Source organism: Bos grunniens, chromosome 5, assembly GCF_055505025.1.
Source record: "Bos grunniens cultivar Pamir isolate PY7600 chromosome 5, Bosgru_T2T1.0, whole genome shotgun sequence".
NCBI lineage: Eukaryota > Metazoa > Chordata > Mammalia > Artiodactyla > Bovidae > Bos > Bos grunniens.
In genome coordinates, this window is record NC_141169.1 from 115,130,040 (window position 1) to 115,147,934 (window position 17,895).

Below are 17,895 nucleotides of genomic sequence, written 5' to 3' on the forward strand. Positions count from 1 at the left end.
TACAATCCCACACTCAAGGGAGGGAAAAAGTCAAATAAATCTCATACAGCCATCAGATCAGATCAGATTAGTTGCTCAGTCATGTCCGACTCTTTGCGACCCCATGAATCGCAGCACACCAGGCCTCCCTGTCCATCACCAACTCCCAGAGTTCACTCAGACTCACGTCCATCGAGTCAGTGATGCCATCCAGCCATCTCATCCTCTGGCGTCCCCTTCTCCTCCTGCCCCCAATCTCTCCCAGCATCAGGGTCTTTTCCAATGAGTCAACTCTACGCATGAGGTGGCCAAAGTACTGGAGTTTCAGCTTCAGCATCATTCCCTCCAAAGAAATCCCAGGGCTGATCTCCTTCAGAATGGACTGGTTGGATCTCCTTGCAGTCCAAGGGACTCTCAAGAGTCTTCTCCAACACCACACTTCAAAAGCATCCATTCTTCGGCGCTCAGCCTTCTTCACAGTCCAACTCTCACATCCATACATGACCACAGGAAAAACCATAGCCTTGACTAGACGAACCTTTGTTGGCAAAGTACTGTCTCTGCTTTTCAATATGCTATCTAGGTTGGTCATAACTTTCCTTCCAAGGAGTAAGCGTCTTTTAATTTCATGGCTGCAGTCACCATCTGCAGTGATTTTGGAGCCCAGAAAAAGAAAGTCTGACACTGTTTCCACTGTTTCCCCATCTATTTCCCATGAAGTGGTGGGACCGGATGCCATGATCTTCATTTTCTGAATGTTGAGCTTTAAGCCAACTTTTTCACTCTCCACTTTCACTTTCATCAAGAGGCTTTTGAGTTCCTCTTCACTTTCTGCCATAAGGGCGGTGTCATCTGCATATCTGAGGTTATTGAGATTTCTCCCGGCAATCTTGATTCCAGCTTGTGTTTCTTCCAGTCCAGCGTTTCTCATGATGTACTCTGCATATAAGTTAAATAAACAGGGTGATAATATACAGCCTTGATGAACTCCTTTTCCTATTTGGAACCAGTCTGTTGTTCCATGTCCAGTTCTAACTGTTGCTTCCTGACCTGCATACAGATTTCTCAAGAGGCAGGTCAGGTGGTCTGGTATTCCCATCTCTTTCAGAATTTGATTGTGATCCACATAGTCAAAGGCTTTGGCATAGTCAATAAAGCAGAAATAGATGTTTTTCTGGAACTCTCTTGCTTTTTCCATGATCCAGCGGATGTTGGCAATTTGATCTCTGGTTCCTCTGCCTTTTCTAAAACCAGCTTGAACATCAGGAAGTTCATGGTTCACATATTGCTGAAGCCTGGCTTGGAGAATTTTGAGCATTACTTTACTAGCGTGTGAGATGAGTGCAATTGTGCAGTAGTTTGAGCATTCTTTGGCATTGCCTTTCTTTGGGATTGGAATGAAAACTGACCTTTTCCAGTCCTGTGGCCACTGCTGAGTTTTCCAAATTTGCTGGCATATTGAATGCAGCACTTTCACAGCATCATCTTCCAGGATTTGGAATAGCTCAACTGGAATTTCATCACCTCCACTAGCTTTGTTCATAGTGATGCTTTCTAAGGCCCACTTGACTTCACATTCTAGGATGTCTGGCTCTAGGTCAGTGATCACACCATCGTGATTATCTGGGTCGTGAAGATCTCTTTTGTACAGTTCTGTGTATTCTTGCCATCTCTTCTTAATATCTTCTGCTTCTGTTAGGTCCATACCATTTCTGTCCTTTATCGAGCCCATCTTTGCATGAAATGTTCCTTTGGTATCTCTGATTTTCTTGAAGAGATCTCTAGTCTTTCCCATTCTGTAGTTTTCCTATATTTCTTTGCATTGATCAGCCATAGAGCACATTAATATTATACAAACCACTGCATATGTTCTTTCTAAAGTTACAGCAAAATTTCCCTCCTTTCATTGTCCTAAGGCTTCTTGCTGAGGCCTTTGATCACTGAGACAGCATTTTATTCATTTCTACACTCTCATATCTTGTTCTTTCAGTGCCTAATGTCAGGACACTCTCAAATGACATTTTAATATTGAAACTAAAGCTTTTATTCTAGGAAACAAGAAAACTAGAATCCATGATGTTCAGTTTTACCAAGCAAACAGATAAACATACAATCATGGGAATAAATGCAAGATAATATATTAAAGTAAGGCATTTTTGTCATGTTGTGTCTTTAATCAAAATACTAAAGCTTGTTCTCTTTGATGGCCATTGTCCCTGAAATAGTTACCTTTGGAACTACATGCATGCCAGGAATGTTGCACTGCACAGAATGCTTTGAGTTCTTCTTTAAAGATCATCTCCAGTTGGCAGAGCACAATCGTTTGAATACAAAAATCTGAAGGAATTCCTACACAGCCATCCCAGGGACAGAACTGAGCCCATCAGCAACCAGGTTTCAGGCACTGACATGCCTTCAGGTATGTGAAAGATCCCAGCCAGGGCCATAAAGAAAGGTCTCTATGGATGGAATGCAAACTGACTTCCTAAGGAAGGCACTGCTGTGCTGCCTTCAGATATGCAGCTGCACTTCCAAACAATCTTAATCGGGGGGGAAAAAAAAAAAACAGTGCCAGCACCATCACTCACATGAATGTGGTCATTACAAAAATAATCTACAGGGTGGCCTTCACAAAGTCACCAGCACAATCCGATGGCAGATAAGGCAGGCCCGAGTCAGATGAGAGGTCCAGGTGAGGGTGGCCAGAAAGCACTTGGTAAAAGCTATCATGATCTCTAAACACAAGCTGCTCTTACCATTATTAAGGAATCTATGTCATCTTTTTGATATTCCATAACATTGTGGAATCAACCGTGACCCAGTCAGAGGAAGGAAACCTGAGCGTGAGGCACTTGTCTGAACAGACTTCCAAGTGGATAAACAAATGAGAAAATTTAAAGACAAATGCCCCTCAGCTCCCACCCCAGAAACTGCCTGGCCATCAGAAATCTGGACTGGGCATCCAGGACTGGGGAAAGCCAGCTATATGTTTCAGCAACAAGCTGTGTTCAAAACCCAGATATTGCTTTTATACATACTTACTTTTAGATTATTTAAATCTTATGACCTATATCTTACATACTTGAGGCTAAAAATAATAAAGTTCCAGTTCCCCAATAGTGTGAGTTAAGAATGACATTTCCATTCAAATGAGTTTTCATTCTTCTCCCAAATAGTGAATTCGGAGTACAGACCTAATCTCTCATCTGTTCTTCTGTGCTTCGTTCCTTTTCCACGTAATAAATATCATCAGCCTCATGGCCAGTTTCTTTAAAGCTCTCAGACGATTGTCAAGAGAAAAACACAGCACAGAAAAGTTTTTGATGTAGTGGTCTCATATCTCAACTAACATAACCTCACCAAGGAGATTGTGAAACTTTAGAATTAAGTGCACACAGATTATTGTTTCCCACATGACTCAAGAGGAATCCCAGTTGTAGTGGCTCCCCTTCAATGACTTTATGGGGAGGCTGCTGGCAGGCTGGTGATTCAAGTGGAATAAGAAATTTCAGGCAGGAAAGGGAAGGCCGGCATTCAACAGGGACCACCTGGTTGGTTCCCTTGCCCGGGGCTCCAACCTACCCATCCTTCAGCATATTGGGAATACTGGGGACCAAGGAACCGCAGAGAAAGGAAAAAACTGGTGTGAGCTCACCGCTTGCAGCCCAGGTTTAAAATCTCTGAGCTGGCCTCCTGATTTTCATCAAGACAGCCAGGGAGTGTTTGGTAAACAGTGTAATGAGTAGCCGTGGAGACTCAGAGTAGCCAACCCTTCTTAACCACAGAAATACAGGACAACTGGGGTAAAAGAGAGAAAGGGAAGACCCAGGAATGGTGCACAGACCCCACCTGAAGGCCATCTTCCCTCAGGCGCCTAACCCTCGAAGGCTCAGCTGTGTGGGACCCGAGGAGACAGAGCTCGCTTCCCCTGACCAACTCCGTCTGAAAAGAAAGCCAACCTCCTCCGCTGGAAGCTGAAACTTAAAGAGCCGCTGAAACGGAGCGGCAGAAATCACTACTACCTCTCCAATCCCAGGCCTCTCCGGATGCCCCAACCCCAGAGGAGGGAGGGAGCTCCCGTTTCTAAAAAGTACTATCAGGGAAGACTCCTTGGGCCAACGGGGCAAACACCCCCAGCCTCTCTCCTGCCTGTCCCCCAGCCCTAGGACCTGCTCACAAGGAAGGGCTTGCACCCCACGCCGCCCCTCCGCCCACCCCATGTAGAGCCGGGTGAGGGACAGGGAGGGTGGGGAGGAAGGAAATGGAGGACGGTCTTCAAAGCGCCCCGAACCAGCGTATCCGCATAAGTGTCCCGCCTGCTCTGGCCGCCCCTCCCCTCCAGGACACCCGAGGACCGACCGGGCCCTGCCTAAGTGACGCCGACCAGCCCGCCGCCTCCTCCTGCGCTCCCCACCGCCCCCCGCCCGAGGGAACCCCCGCACCCCTCGGCATCCCCGCCTCCCCTCGCTAAGTCCCTCAGAGAGTCTTCCGTCCCGCTACGGCAGCAGCGCTTTGACCTCCACGGGTCCCGCTCCGCAACTTCTGTCTCAGCCGAGCCGAGGAGGACTCGTCCGCTCCCCTGTGGCGCCCCCGCTCCCAGCCCAGACCCCGCACCCCACCTCGAAACCCGGCCCCCGCGCGCCCTCCGGAGGCCCCTCTACGTCCCCTCCGGCGCTCCCCTCGGCCCCCGGACGCCGCTCAACACCGGCCCCCCACCCCCTCTCCCTCAGCGACTCGCCCCCGGACGCCCTTCAACACCCCTACCCCGCCCCCGGCTCCCTCAGCTACAGGAAGTTCGCGCGCGGGCGACGCGGCCCCAGAGGCTGCCCATAGGCGCGGAACGCGGCCGCGGCCTGAAAGGGCGCGGGCCCGGCTGCCAACAAGCACCCCGCGTCCGTCCGCCCCACCCCCACACCCCGCGGAGCCCCAACCGTTGCGGCGCGTCCCTCACCTGGGCCGCCGCTCGTCTCCTGGCACTCTGCGCGCCCCGCTCCTGCCGCGACTGCTTCTCCAAGCCCCGGCTCCGGCTCCGGCTCCGGCTCCGGCCACAGCTCCCGCCCTCGCTCCAGCCTCGCTGCCCCGGCCCTGCCCTAACCCTGCCGCAGCCGCTCCTGCCGCCAGCCCCGAACGCCCCGCCCCCCCGCGCCCGCTGTGCTCTTCCCATTGGCTGCTGAGCGTCGGGCCCCGCCCCCAAGGCACCTTCGGCTCCCCTGAATGGGCCGGAGGAGAGCCGAGGCGGCACGCCCCCTAGCGAGCCAAAGGGACCTCCCCTGGGCCTCATTGGCGACTTCGCCTGTCCATCAAAGGAGGGGGCGTGCCTACTTAGCCGATGGGAGGGCGGTTGGGGTCACTTTTCCCCGAGTCGCTCCAAAACTGTGGGTCTGTGAGACTTTCTCCCAGGAGCCAGGAGTGTTTCAGCTTTGCGGGTGCGCCGAGATGGGGGCCGAGGGAGGGTGGGCACCGCGCTTAATGGGAATTCAGGGAAGGTAGTCTTTCTGAAAGTTTCCTTTCCAACGGCACTCACAGACGCGTGTCATCAGGGCTTCTTAGATTCATAGATTCACTTGAGCCGGCTTAGTTTTTAAAAGCAGGACAGAGAGCGGTGTGTGGTCCCGCGCGCGTGTACAGAGCTCACGAGAAGGTTTGGGGATCCCAGGCCAAGTAACTTCCTAGGGGGGCAACGACCCGGAGTAAACAGTAAATAAACGGCAGAAGCAGGGTCAGCCGTATCCCAGGCCTACCCCAGGCCTGTACTGGTTCCAAGTCAACCGCCTTGAAATTCAGCCGGACGATGGTGCTGCAATATGGAAAAACGCTTAAACTAAAATGTTAAAAGGAAAAGCCGGATAGGAAATGGCGGGGACTCTTAAAACTGCTACTGTGTTTGCACAAGGACTAGAAGAGAAGTGGATAGAAAGAGTGGGTTTTTTCCCCTTTCTAAAGTATTTGTTCCGTTGCAATGTGCTTGTGATAATAATCATTGAGAAAGAGGGAAAGAAAGGCCACCACCATGCTGTGCCAGATCCAGCTACTGTCAAGAAGTCCCGACCATTCTCCAGGACTCAGCCCACAGGGGCCACTCTGCCACCCAGAATACCTCTGGATCGTGTGTACAGAACCCAGTCATCACCTGAGGTCTCCCAGGCCTCTGAGATCTGGGTAAATTGTGATTTGCACCGCTTTTCCTGTGAGGATCCAGTGTCATTGCCATGGTTTCTGAACAAGTCCCCATTACCCCTCCGTCCAGCCTCCTGCTCTTTCCCAACGTGCCCGCTGGTCCTTGCCATCATCCCGTCTCCAACTGCACACACTCACACAGTCCCCCATCTCACCAAGCACTGGGGAGGCCAGCAGGGGTTCCTGCAGCCCAGACCCCACAGGAGGCATCAAGCCTGGCACTGCTTGGCAACACAAGACACCTGTTGAGCCCTTTTGGCCTCTTGACCCTGAGGCCACTACCTGGCCACCTGACCAAGGCAGGCCTCTGGCCTCTGGCTCCCTTCTCTTCTCTCTCCTTTCTTCTAAAGACAAAAACAAAATTCCTATCATTTCTTTCCCCAGCAGTTTGACGCTGATCAGCTCTTTGAGTCTCACCTCTGTCCCTACAGCTTATCAGAGGATTTTTCCCAAGAGACCTTCCCTTTCCATGCTGTGAGCATTCCAACTCTGACCCCCACAGAAATTTCACAATGTTGCATCCAGCCCCCTACTATCAGATCCAAACAGCCCTGAAGCTCCATCCTGCCTCTGCTCCTTGAGCAAGTCACTGCCATTCTCTGTGCCTCTGTGTCTCAGTTTTTAGCATGTGGGCGATGACAGGGCCCACACAGGGTGAGCAGTAAATGGGGCAAATCAGGTGAAAGCGAGGGGAGCCGCTCTGGATGTGCAGGTGTGGGTGCTTGATATCTGATCAGTTAATGTAGTTGCGCTCTGTCATCGTCATTTGGCTCCCCCTTCTCGAAAAACATGCTCATTACCTAAGTCTAGGGCAAAGGCTGACGGGTCCTTTATTAGCCATTTCCCACTAAACAACTGGGATAAACGGGCAGCCCAAGTTAAAACATACTTTCACAGGGACTTCCCTGGTGGTTCAGTGGCTAAGACTTCGCACTGCCAATGCAGGGGACCCAGGTTCAATCCCTGGTCGGGGAATTAAATCCCACATGTTGCCACTAAGATCCGGTGCAGTCAAATAAATGGTGCTCAGTCGCTACAGTCGTGTCTGACTCTTCTCGACCCCATGGACTGTAGCCCACCAGGATCCTCTGTCCATTGGATTCTCCAGGCAAGAATACTGGAGTGGGTTGCCAAGCCCTTCTCCAGAGGATCTTCTTGGCCCAGGGATCCAAACTGCATCTCTTGCGTCCCCTGCATTGGCAGATGGATTCCCTACCACTGTGCCCAATCAAATGAATAAAATAATTTTAAAAATAGTTTCACAGAGAATAAAACAGTTTCCAAAAAAATTAAAATATCCAGATACAGTTATTGTACAGTGGTACAGGTACATCTTCCAAGAAAAAAAATTCAAAATCTGTTATAGATACTTATTTGATTGATAATTACAATGTTTAGAGAATGTGCAGCACAGGGGATAGGGTGGATTCAGGGTGGGATGGACTTGAGTCCTGTCTTGCTTCCAGAAAGACTCAGCAAGGATATTAAACGTAGAAAAGGCCTCCCAGTGATCCCCAGAGGGTCACCATATTGAGTGTGTGAGTGTTCAGGTGCTCAGTCATGTCCAGCTCTTTGCAACCCCTTGGACTGTAGCCCACAAGGCTCCTCTGTCCATGGGATTTCCCAGGCAAGAATACTATAAATGGGTTGTCATTTCCTTCTGCAGGAGATCTTCCTGGCCCAGGGATTGAACCTGACTCTCCTGTGTCTCATGTAATGCAGACAGATTCTTTACTACTGAGCCACTGGGGAAGCCCTGCCATATTGAAGGCAGTGATATTTACCTGAGCCAAGGTGAATGGAAAGGATGAGCAAAGGCCCAGAGGCAAGAGATCCTGCTGTCCAGGGAGACAGGCGGGTTCTTCTTGGCTGGAGCATGCAGCTGAGCAGCGAGTAGTCATGCAGTTCTGGCAATCTGTTTTGCCACTCCAGGTCTCAGTTTTCAGCTGTAAAATGGGCATAATCACAGAGTCTAGTATTTAGAGAAATTGCCAGGATTCTTGAGGTCACTCCTGTGATGCTCTTAGGACATAGCTGGTACAGTCAGTGGCTGTTAAGGGTTTTACAAGGACCTCTTTGCAGTTTGTAAAAGTATTCTTTTTAAAAATTTGTGATTGGCCTTTCAGCAGCTGAGAAGTTGAGCAGATGGCCTGGAGGAAGACTTTGGATTTCATTGTCCTCCCAGCATTTTGACCCTCTCCCGAAGCCCCTGGCTAAAATGGTTTGAACCCAGGGGGGAAAAAAAAAAAAATGTGATTGGGACTTCCTTGGTGGTCCAGTGGTTAAGACTGTGCTTCCACTGCAGGGGTTGAAGGTTTGATCCCTGACCTGGGAACTGAGATCCCTCAAGCCAAGCTCACTGCAAAAAAAAAAAAAAAAAAGTGATTAAAAAACAAAACAGAAGGATAACATGTACTGTGCACCAACTGTTAATACTCTGGAGACATCAGAGTGTTAACTGTTGGGGCCAGAGGAATACATCTCTGGATACACCTTGGAATGAAGTGCTCCCTGCCAAGTGGTGTAAAACCTGAATTCCTTATAAATGTGTCATTGACTAGGAGGCAACTACTCCAGCCTTTCTTCCTTTGAATAGTTTTGCTCCCTGCTGGCCTGCACACATCTGCTCACATAAAGCTGTACCAGCAAGTACAGGGCTTCCCTCATACCTACTGCACTCAAGTGGGCACCATTGGGCAAGACACCTGGGCCTGGAAACCACTCCCTTCCAAAGTCAGCAGGATATTGGCAGCATCATCTGGATAGCATTTCCCAAAGTAGGCATCTCCAGGATGCTCTGTGTTGGGATCTCCCCATTTTCCATAAGTTCCTCAGTTGATTCTTCTGCCTCACACAGTCTGAAGCACTATTCTGAGTGCTGACTGACAACTCTAACTTTTTCTAAGTGGACAGGGTTACATTGTTGCCATTGGTGGAGAAAGTATCAACAATGAAACCATACTTTCAAGTTGGGTGTTTTGAAACTCTGACTGAAGACCTGTCCTGCCCAGACTTCATATGTGATACATTGTAAAGTCTTTTCTACCATGTGATAAGGATTTGAACTCCCTCAGGAACTCCTTCCTTGAGTCCCTGCATTTCAGGAGGGTGAGGTCTTGAATACCACAGTGATGCCATTCTGAATGCAAAGTATCATCTTATGCCTTTCAGGCTCCTGGATCAGATAAACTGAAAGTCACTCTGTGATTTACGATGTTATCATGCTTATCTACTAATGTGAATCCAGATTTCCTTGATACAAAATAAAACTAGATACTGAAACTGTTTTTAAAAAACTGGAGCAGTCTCAAAATGCATATTCTTTAAAAAAAGCGACATTTGTGGGACTTCCTTAGTCCAGTGGCTAAGACTCTGGGCTTCCAATGCAAGGAGCCCAGGTTCCATCCCTGGTCAAGGAACGAGATCCTGCAACCACAACAAAGATAGAAGATCCAGTGTGCTGCAACTAAGACCAGGCACAGTCAGATCAATCAATACGTAATTCTTTTTATTTGAAGTGACATTGCTCTTGTTGGTTAATTTTGTAACAAATACCTAAATGTTACAAACTTGAACTGGTAAAAGAAGTTGTACCAATACTTATAAAATAAATGTACAGCAATAAAATGCTGCTGTTGCTTACATACAGGATGTTATGGAAAGACTCCCACCATTAAAAACATAAAGAGGGTTTGAAATCACAGTTGGAGACAGTGGGGAGCCATCAAGGGCTGTTCTTGGCTCCCAGACCAGCTATTACCAAAGGTTCTGCTGACCAGAAGTGACCTTCCTCCATGTGTCTGTGCCTGACTTGCTGAATTACCATCCGGGAACTCTAGACAGGGGCTCTGCCTTGGAGGTGTCTGCATCTGCCTGGGAGGGCATGGGCACTTCCAGGTGGGCTGGACTTGGGCTCCCTCCCCAGCCAGGGCTTGGGATTATTCGTGATTCTATGTCACAATCATGGCAGTGGTACAAGAAGTAGCACTGCAGTCGAGCTCCCACCCCAACTCTGGTTAAACATTTAATTGGGTCCCAGTCCCTTCCTGGTGGCAGAGGAAAAGAGGAGAGGTCTGAGCACCACAGGTCTAGTTTTATCTTTTGCTAAAAAAGGATTCCACCCACCACTCCCAGCAATTAATCAAGCCTAGGATTCAGTCAAAGGCTCAGGGGTTCATGGTTCTTTTTTGCTTTGTTTTTGCAGCATTTTTTCTTTCTTTTCTTTTTTTTTTTAAAGCAGGTTTAGGTTTACAGGTTTGGGCATGTCACCTCACTTCCCGGCCTCAGTGTCCTTGTCTGGACAGAGAAACAGTAGGGTGGGAGGGGTAGAGGAATTAAACATCTTAATAGATGAAAAAGATTTGCATGGTGCCCAGTGCAACAGAGGCACTCGCCCGACCAATGATGCTGCTTGCATCAGGTCACACGGTCAGGTAGGTCGGGCACATCCCCATCTGTAAAGGGGAGGGAGGAGCCTGGCAGGACCCAGCAGACATGCCAGCTCCCTCTCCTTCTTCTGCACTCCCTGCCCCACAAGGAGCAGAGCCACGGGTGCTGCTCCCGAGAGTGGACACGATGCAGGGAAGGCGGACTTCCTGCCCAGGTGAGTGCCAGGCCCACTGGCATTATTACCCACGAAGGAATGCGGGCACCATCCCTCCAGATCACAGGCCACCCCACTCTGCTGCCCTGTTCCCACTCCCACGGCCCTCTGCTCCTCCCTGGGCCCCATTCCTGCCCCTGCCTCACCTCCTGTCCACCCTTCTCACTCGGTGGGAGCCTCCAACAAAGTCAGAGACCCGCCAGAAAGCCACCCTCCAATCCAGACAGCCCCACTGGGGGCAGGGGGTGGGAGAGGCCACCTCCAGGTCAAGTTCAACCAGTTCCTATGCCCAGTGGACTGCCTGTGTTCACCTACTTTCTCTGGGTCTGGGCAGCAAATGGTCAATCCACACCAGAGCTTGCCAGAGTGGATCCTGGATGGGTTTTGAGCTCTCTGAGCTGGAGCTGTGTATGCCATGAGGCAGGAATGTGTGACGAAGGACTTTTCCTTTTCTTCTCTAGAAGAATAAACTGATGGACAGCAGCTCAGAATGTGTGGTCAGCCGGGTAACAGGCAGAGGGGCAATGATTTCACACTGAAGTGCAGTATTGGGCAAGGATTGGGGTAGGTGGGAGAGATTGGCAGGAGGAGGCTGCTTTGGGGATCACAGAACATCAAAGATGGAAGACCCTGAAGGATGAGCAAGAGAGTCTTCCTAAGGTGAGGAGGCAGAGGCCCAGGGAAGCCAGATGAGCTGCTGGAGGTTTCCCATCCATCAGGGCCAGAGACCCTCTCAAACCTGGGCTTTCTGACTCCTTCCTTTCTTCCCTACATCAAGTCTTTCTCTCCCTCCGACACAGCAGACATGGGATACCAGGTATCGAGCTGGGCATGAATGAAAAATAAAATTTTCTCCACTTTCCAGCAACTCATGCTAGTGGGTACCAGAGGGGGCAGCCTGTGAACAATGATCTTGAAGGGTCCAAGCAGTGGCCTGGGGGTCCCAGAGGGCTCCCAAGAAAAGCGGCATTTCAGCAGACTGAAAGATAGGCAGGGCAGGGCTTGGAAGGACACGTCTGAAGGGCAAGTCATGGGAGCTGTGGGTGCAGGGTTGTCAGCCTGAGGTGGTGGAGCACAGGCAGATCCTTAGAGGCGGGAGGGAAACGTCCTTCCCGACAGTTCAAGACCAAGGTCAGGGGTATCCAGCCAAGGGCCTGCTCCTGGGGGTTGTCCTCTGAGCATATGGGTCCTGGCACCTGCTGGGTGGCCTGGGGTATAAGACAGCAGAGCCAACGCTCCTCCCACTGTCCCTCTGAACACACCCTTCCTGTTGTGACAACTCTGTTCTCTGTGTAACTGGTTCCAGCCCATGGCTTGGGTTTCAGATTTCGCCCGAGCGCTCATTGAGGCTGATGAAGTATCATGTGGGCCCTGGGGACAGCCAGCCCGCCAAGCCCAGCCCTGCTAATTACAGGTCACAGCTTTCTTGTTAGGTGCCCAGACAGCAGGCACCCTAAGCCAGGCCCTCCCAGGGACCAGGCCTGGGAGACTGTTATCGCTCCCTCATTCAGGCAGTCTTCACTCTGCACCCGCTGGGACACAGCACCTGCTGGGTGCCCGGGGAGGACCCGAGGGGCTGGACTGGCCCTGACTTCTCCCAACCCTCCATACCAATCACAGCTGCCACCCAAAGGACCGCTTTCCATGGGGACAGCCCCACGATGGTGCTTTATATACGAGAACTCCTGCTTCCTTACACCAGCTCCACTTTGCACTGGGGAAGCTGAGGCTCAGGGGGGTAAGATGACTTGGTCAAGGTCATAGGCTTAAGCTGGCTTAAAACTCAACATTCAAAAAACTGAGATCATAGTACCCAGTCCCATTGCTTCATGGCACATAGAAGGGGAAAAGGTGGAAACAGTGACAGATTTTATCTTCATGGGCTCCAGAATCACTGCAGATGGTGACTGCAGCCATGAAATTAAAAGATGCTTGCTTCTTGGGAGGAAAACTATGACAAACTGAGACAATGTATTAAAAAGCAGAGATATCACTTTGCTGACAAAGGTCCATCTAGTCAAAGCTACGGTTTTCCAAGTAGTCATGTACAGATGTGAGAGTTGGGTCATAAAGAAGGCTGAGTACTGAAGAATTGATGCTTTTGAACTATGGTACTGGAGAAGTCCAAGGGACTTCTTCAGAGTCCTTTGGACAGCAAGGAAATCAAACCAGTCAATCCTAAAGGAAATCAACCCTGAGTATTCATTAGAAAGACTGATGCTGAAGCTGAAGCTCTAATACTTTGGCCACCTGATGTGAAGAGATGACTCACTGGGAAAGGCCCTGATGCTGGGAGAGATTGAGGGCAGCAGAAGTGGATGACAGAGGATGAGATGATTGGATAGCATCACTGACTCAGTGGACATGAATTTGAGCCAACTCTGGGAGACAGTGAAGAACAGAGGAGCCTGGTGTGCTGCAGACCATGGGGTCACAGAGTCGGACACAACTGAATGACCAAACAGCAAGAACAAGCTCTCATTTGGGGAAATATCAAGGAATGGTGATTTTTTTTCCCCCAGTAAGGAATTGTTTTGTATTTACAGGCTTTGGTGTCATTGAGCTCTGAGATCAGAAAAAGCATCTATGAGAAATTTGGATAAACATGTGAGGAGTTATATGAAAATGTTTGAGGCCACCAGACTCATACTCAAGCTGGGGGAAAAGGGCAGGATGATTTACTGAGAGAAGAGAGAGGTGAGAGTAAGTTAAGTGTGAAGTGAAAAATCGAGGGCAGGCAGATGAGAGTGGCAGGCACCGGACCAGAAGATGGTTTAAAGCCTCAAGGACATGGAGCTTTAACTGGGTCTCAGGAACGGGCAGGATTTCGATGGGTGGGGATAGGGAGGAGAGGATGTCAGGCTGTAGGACCACCACTGTGGTCCCCAGGCAGAGCTGTGAGGCTGGGACAGGGCCTGAATGGCTGGGGAAGAAGGATGCCCAGAGGTTTCCTACCGCATCTGCAAGTAGGAAACCCACTCCAGCCAAGGGACAGGCCTTTCCAGGTGCTGGCGCTGGTGTTCCAAAGGTGCTTCCAGGCTGAAGGGATTCCTGGGCTGCTGTTCATTAAAATTTTCCATTCATCCATCCTCCGGTTTCCTTGCTTTCTCAAAGCCTTTCTGTTTGGGCTCAGTCGCCTGGAGGCATGAGACACAGCACCCTCCTGTCAGGAAGTGAACGTAATGTCACCGTGACACCCCCCTCCCCAAGTTTTTAAGGCTGTGACTCAGCTTTCACCCAACCCCAGCCTCTGCCTGGTCAGCCTCCCCTGGCATTCACCCACGTTCCCTGCTCTCCAGCTCTCCTCCGCAAGCCCCCAGGTAGGGTCTGGAGCCTGCTGCCCTGGGGACAGTGGGAACAGAGGCGGCAGATCCAAGAACAAAGCTGTGTGATCATCATCACTGCCAAAAATAGCCCAACAGCCACCAGGGCCACCCAGCCCAGGTGCACAAGCCCAGGCACAGCCTCTTTTCACCTGACGAGGAAGGACGGCCTTCACCCTCATGCCATCAGGCACGCTACGGAGACAAGGAAACAGACTCAGAGACGGGAAGGAGCAGACCCACGGTCACATAGCCAGTCAGTGGGCAGGGCTCCCCTCCGCCCCCAGACTCAGATGCCTGCATCAGGCTTTGAAGTCAAAGACTTGTTTAGCACCTACTACCCAATGGTAACCCACTCCAGTGTTCTTGCCTGGAGAATCCCAGGGACGGGGGAGCCAGGGGGCTGCTGTCTATGGGGTCGCACAGAGTCGGACACAACTGAAGCAACTTGGCAACTTAGCAGCACCCACTGGCCACTGTTCTGGGTACTGTGCTGAATGAGATGACAAGCCCCTCTGGGGAGAGGGACACTCACAACTCAGCCAGTGAACAGAGGATAAGCTCTCAGCCCCCTGGAGCCTGGCCTGTCCTCTCCCCACCAGCTGTGCCGGGGTAGCACAAGCACCCTGCTCTCTTCCCTCCCCAGGCCCTGAAGTGACTTCTCCAGAAATGGGTGTGCATGCTCAGTTGCTCAGTCATGCTGGACTCTGTGACCACATGAACTGTAGCCCTCTAGGCTCCTCTTTCCATGGTATTCTCTAAGTGCCATACCGATCGGGCCAGGGCTGTTTTGCCCTTGCAGAGTTGATAGTTTTCTGATGGAGAAAGTAAAAAAGCAAGGAAATACCTAAGATAACTTTGCCTGGTAATCAGTGCCTTGAAAAAAGTCAAAAAAGATGGTAAGAGACTGATAATCAGGAAAGTTTCTCTGAGAAAATGCTCCACATGATCAGATGGAACTGGCCCCATGGAGATCAAGGGGAAGGTAATTCCAGGTAGAGGGGCCTGCCAGTGCTAAGGCCCGGAGGCAGGGGTGAACGTGAAATCCTCAAAGGTCACTACAGCTCCTGCGAAAGGGCAGAAGGGAGAGCATGGTGGGAAACGAGACTGGAGCTTGAGTTTATTTTAAGTTACAGGGGAAGTTTTCTGGGAGGGCCTGAAGCCTCAGATATGCTCTGACTTTTGCTTTAAAATTTAAGAGAAAGGGAAGACCAGCATAGACAAGAGAATCAGAGAAGTTTTCATGGAAGAGTCAACAGAACTTTCTTACCACAGAATCATAAAAGTCCAATCTCCTAGGGGGAATGGAAAATTCACCTCTTTAAAACCGTTTCTACCAAGAAAACTGAGGAATGGTTGGTCCATCAGCACACAAAAAGATGCTCAACATCATTAGTCTTCAGGGGAAAGCAAATCAAAGCCACAATGAGAAATAATAAAAAGAGAAATAATAAAAAGAGAATGTGGATGTGGAGAAACTGGAACCCTCACACACTGCTGGTAGGAATGTAAAATGGTGCGATTGCTTTGGAAAATAGTTTGGCAGTTTCCCAAAAAGTTAAACATACATTTACCTATGGCCTGGGCTTCCCCAGTGGCTCAGATGGTAAAGAATTTGCCTGCAATTTGGGAGACCTGAGTTTGATCCCTGGATCTGGAAGATCCGCTGGAGAATGGAATGGCTACCCACTCCAGTATTCTTGCCTGGAAAATTTCAGGAACAGAGGAGCCAGGCAGGCTACCGTCCATGGTGTAACAAAGAGTCAGACACAACTAAGCAACTAACACACACACACACACACACACCTATGACTTAGCAGCCTACATATCCACCCAAGAGAAATGAAGATACTTGTCCATATAAAAACTTGTACACAAAGGGTCACAGCATCATTACTCACAGTGACTAAGAAGTGAAAGCAACTCAAATGTCATCTACTCGGTAATGGGTAAATAGAATGTGGTGTGATGAAATATTAGATCAGATCAGTCGCTCAGTCATGTCCGACTCTTTTCGACCCCATGAATCGCAGCACGCCAGGCCTCCCTGTCCATCACAAACTCCCGGAGTTCACTCAGACTCACGTCCATCGAGTCGGTGATGTCATCCAGCCATCTCATCCTCTGTCGTCCCCTTCTCCTCCTGCCCCCAATCCCTCCCAGCATCAGAGTCTTTTCCAATGAGTCGACTCTTCACATGAGGTGGCCAAAGTACTGGAGTTTCAGCTTTAGCATCATTCCTTCCAAAGAAATCTCAGGGCTGATCTCCTTCAGAATGGACTGGTTGGATCTCCTTGCAGTCCAAGGGACTCTCAAGAGTCTTCTCCAACACCACACTTCAAAAGCATCAATTCTTCGGCACTCAGCCTTCTTCACAGTCCAACTCTCACATCCATACATGACCACAGGGAAAACCATAGCCTTGACTAGACACACCTTTGTTGGCAAAGTAATGTTTCTGCTTTACAATATGCTGTCTAGGTTAGTCATAACTTTTCTTTTTATTCACGATGAAATATCATTCATGAATAAAAAGAAATGAAATGCTGAGATACACTGCAACATGCATGGACCTCCAAAATGTGATGCCAACGGGAAGAAACAAGATAAAGCAAACAAACCAACCAAAATCCCACATATTGTAATAGTCCATTTATATTAAATGTTCAAAAAAGACAAGTCTGTAGAAACAGAAAGTAGATGAGTGGTTGCTAGAAGTACAAGTAAGGAGTTATTGCAAATGGGCCTGAGAGGTCTTGTTGAGGGTGATGAAGATGTTGTTAAACTGGATTCTGATGATCGCTGTACAACTCTGTAAATTTGCTAGAGATCATTGAATTATACACTTAAAATGAGTGTGCAGGAGACCTGGCTTCGATCCCTGGGTCAGGAAGATCCCCTGAAGGAAGGAAAGGCAACCCACTCCAGTATTCTTGCCTGGAGAATCCCATGGACAGAGGAGCCTGGTGGGCTACAATCGATGGGGAAACAAAGAGCTGGACATGACTGAGCGACTAAACACAAGTACATAATATGGAAATTGTTGTTATTGTTGTTTAGTCGCTAAGTCGTGTCTGACTCTTTGCTACCCCATGGACTGTACCTGCCAGGCTCTTCTGTCCAAGGGATTCTCCAGGCAAGAAGACTGGAGTGGGTTGCGGTTTCCTTCTCCGAGGGCTCCCCCTGACTCAGGGATGGAACATGGGTCTTCTGCGTTAGCAGGTGGATTCTTTTCTGCTGAGTCACCAAGGAAGCCCTTGTATGAAAATTAGACCTCAATAAAACTGTTCAAGAAAGACGCTTTCTCCTCTAGCACCGACCGGATTTTATGTTCCGTGATAACCAGGACTGACCCATCTTGTTTAGCAAAGTGTCCCCAGGACCTCAAACAGCTAAGTTACACAGTGAGCACCCAATAGGTGGAATGGGAGAAGGAAGGAAGGAAGCCTATAAAAAGTCATAGTCTTCAGCTGGGGGCACAACCCTTCGAAGCCTCCCTCTCCCACTTCTCTCCCTAACACCCCTGCTTGGAAGACTTGCCTTCACAGCTGATCCACTTCCTCTCAGATTTCCCTGCCGCACTTTGACCCCGCTGTCACCAGGCCCATCACAGCCCCTGCTTGTGAAGTCCCAGAGACCCTCTCAAGACTGAGCTCAATGATCGCAGGAAGCTCTGGTCACTCATTCCTGCATCCTGGCTTCCCTGAGATGCTGAGCCTTCCATGAGAGGCCTCGGTCCTCTGCCTGCTCCTTCCCACCCTCTTCCTGTTGTTCCTTGGGGTCCCCACCCTCGGACAATTTCCGGGAGCATTC

General features: G+C 49.8%; 1 protein-coding gene and 1 non-coding gene across 6 annotated transcripts in view; one reads left to right on the top strand and one right to left on the bottom strand.

The window, feature by feature from the left end:
• Positions 1 to 5,066, bottom strand: part of PACSIN2 (protein kinase C and casein kinase substrate in neurons 2) — a 115,421-nt gene extending 110,355 nt beyond the window's left edge. For all 5 annotated transcript variants that reach the window (XM_086403150.1, XM_086403149.1, XM_086403156.1 and 2 more), the window contains exon 1: positions 4,931 to 5,066. The gene's annotated coding sequence lies outside the window, so the exon portion shown is untranslated. The remainder of the gene's footprint in view (positions 1 to 4,930) is intronic.
• Positions 5,067 to 7,058: 1,992 nt separating this feature from the next.
• On the top strand, positions 7,059 to 7,131 carry TRNAG-GCC (transfer RNA glycine (anticodon GCC)). The gene has a single exon. It is a non-coding gene; the product is annotated as a tRNA-Gly (tRNA).
• The last annotated feature ends 10,764 nt before the right edge of the window (positions 7,132 to 17,895 follow it).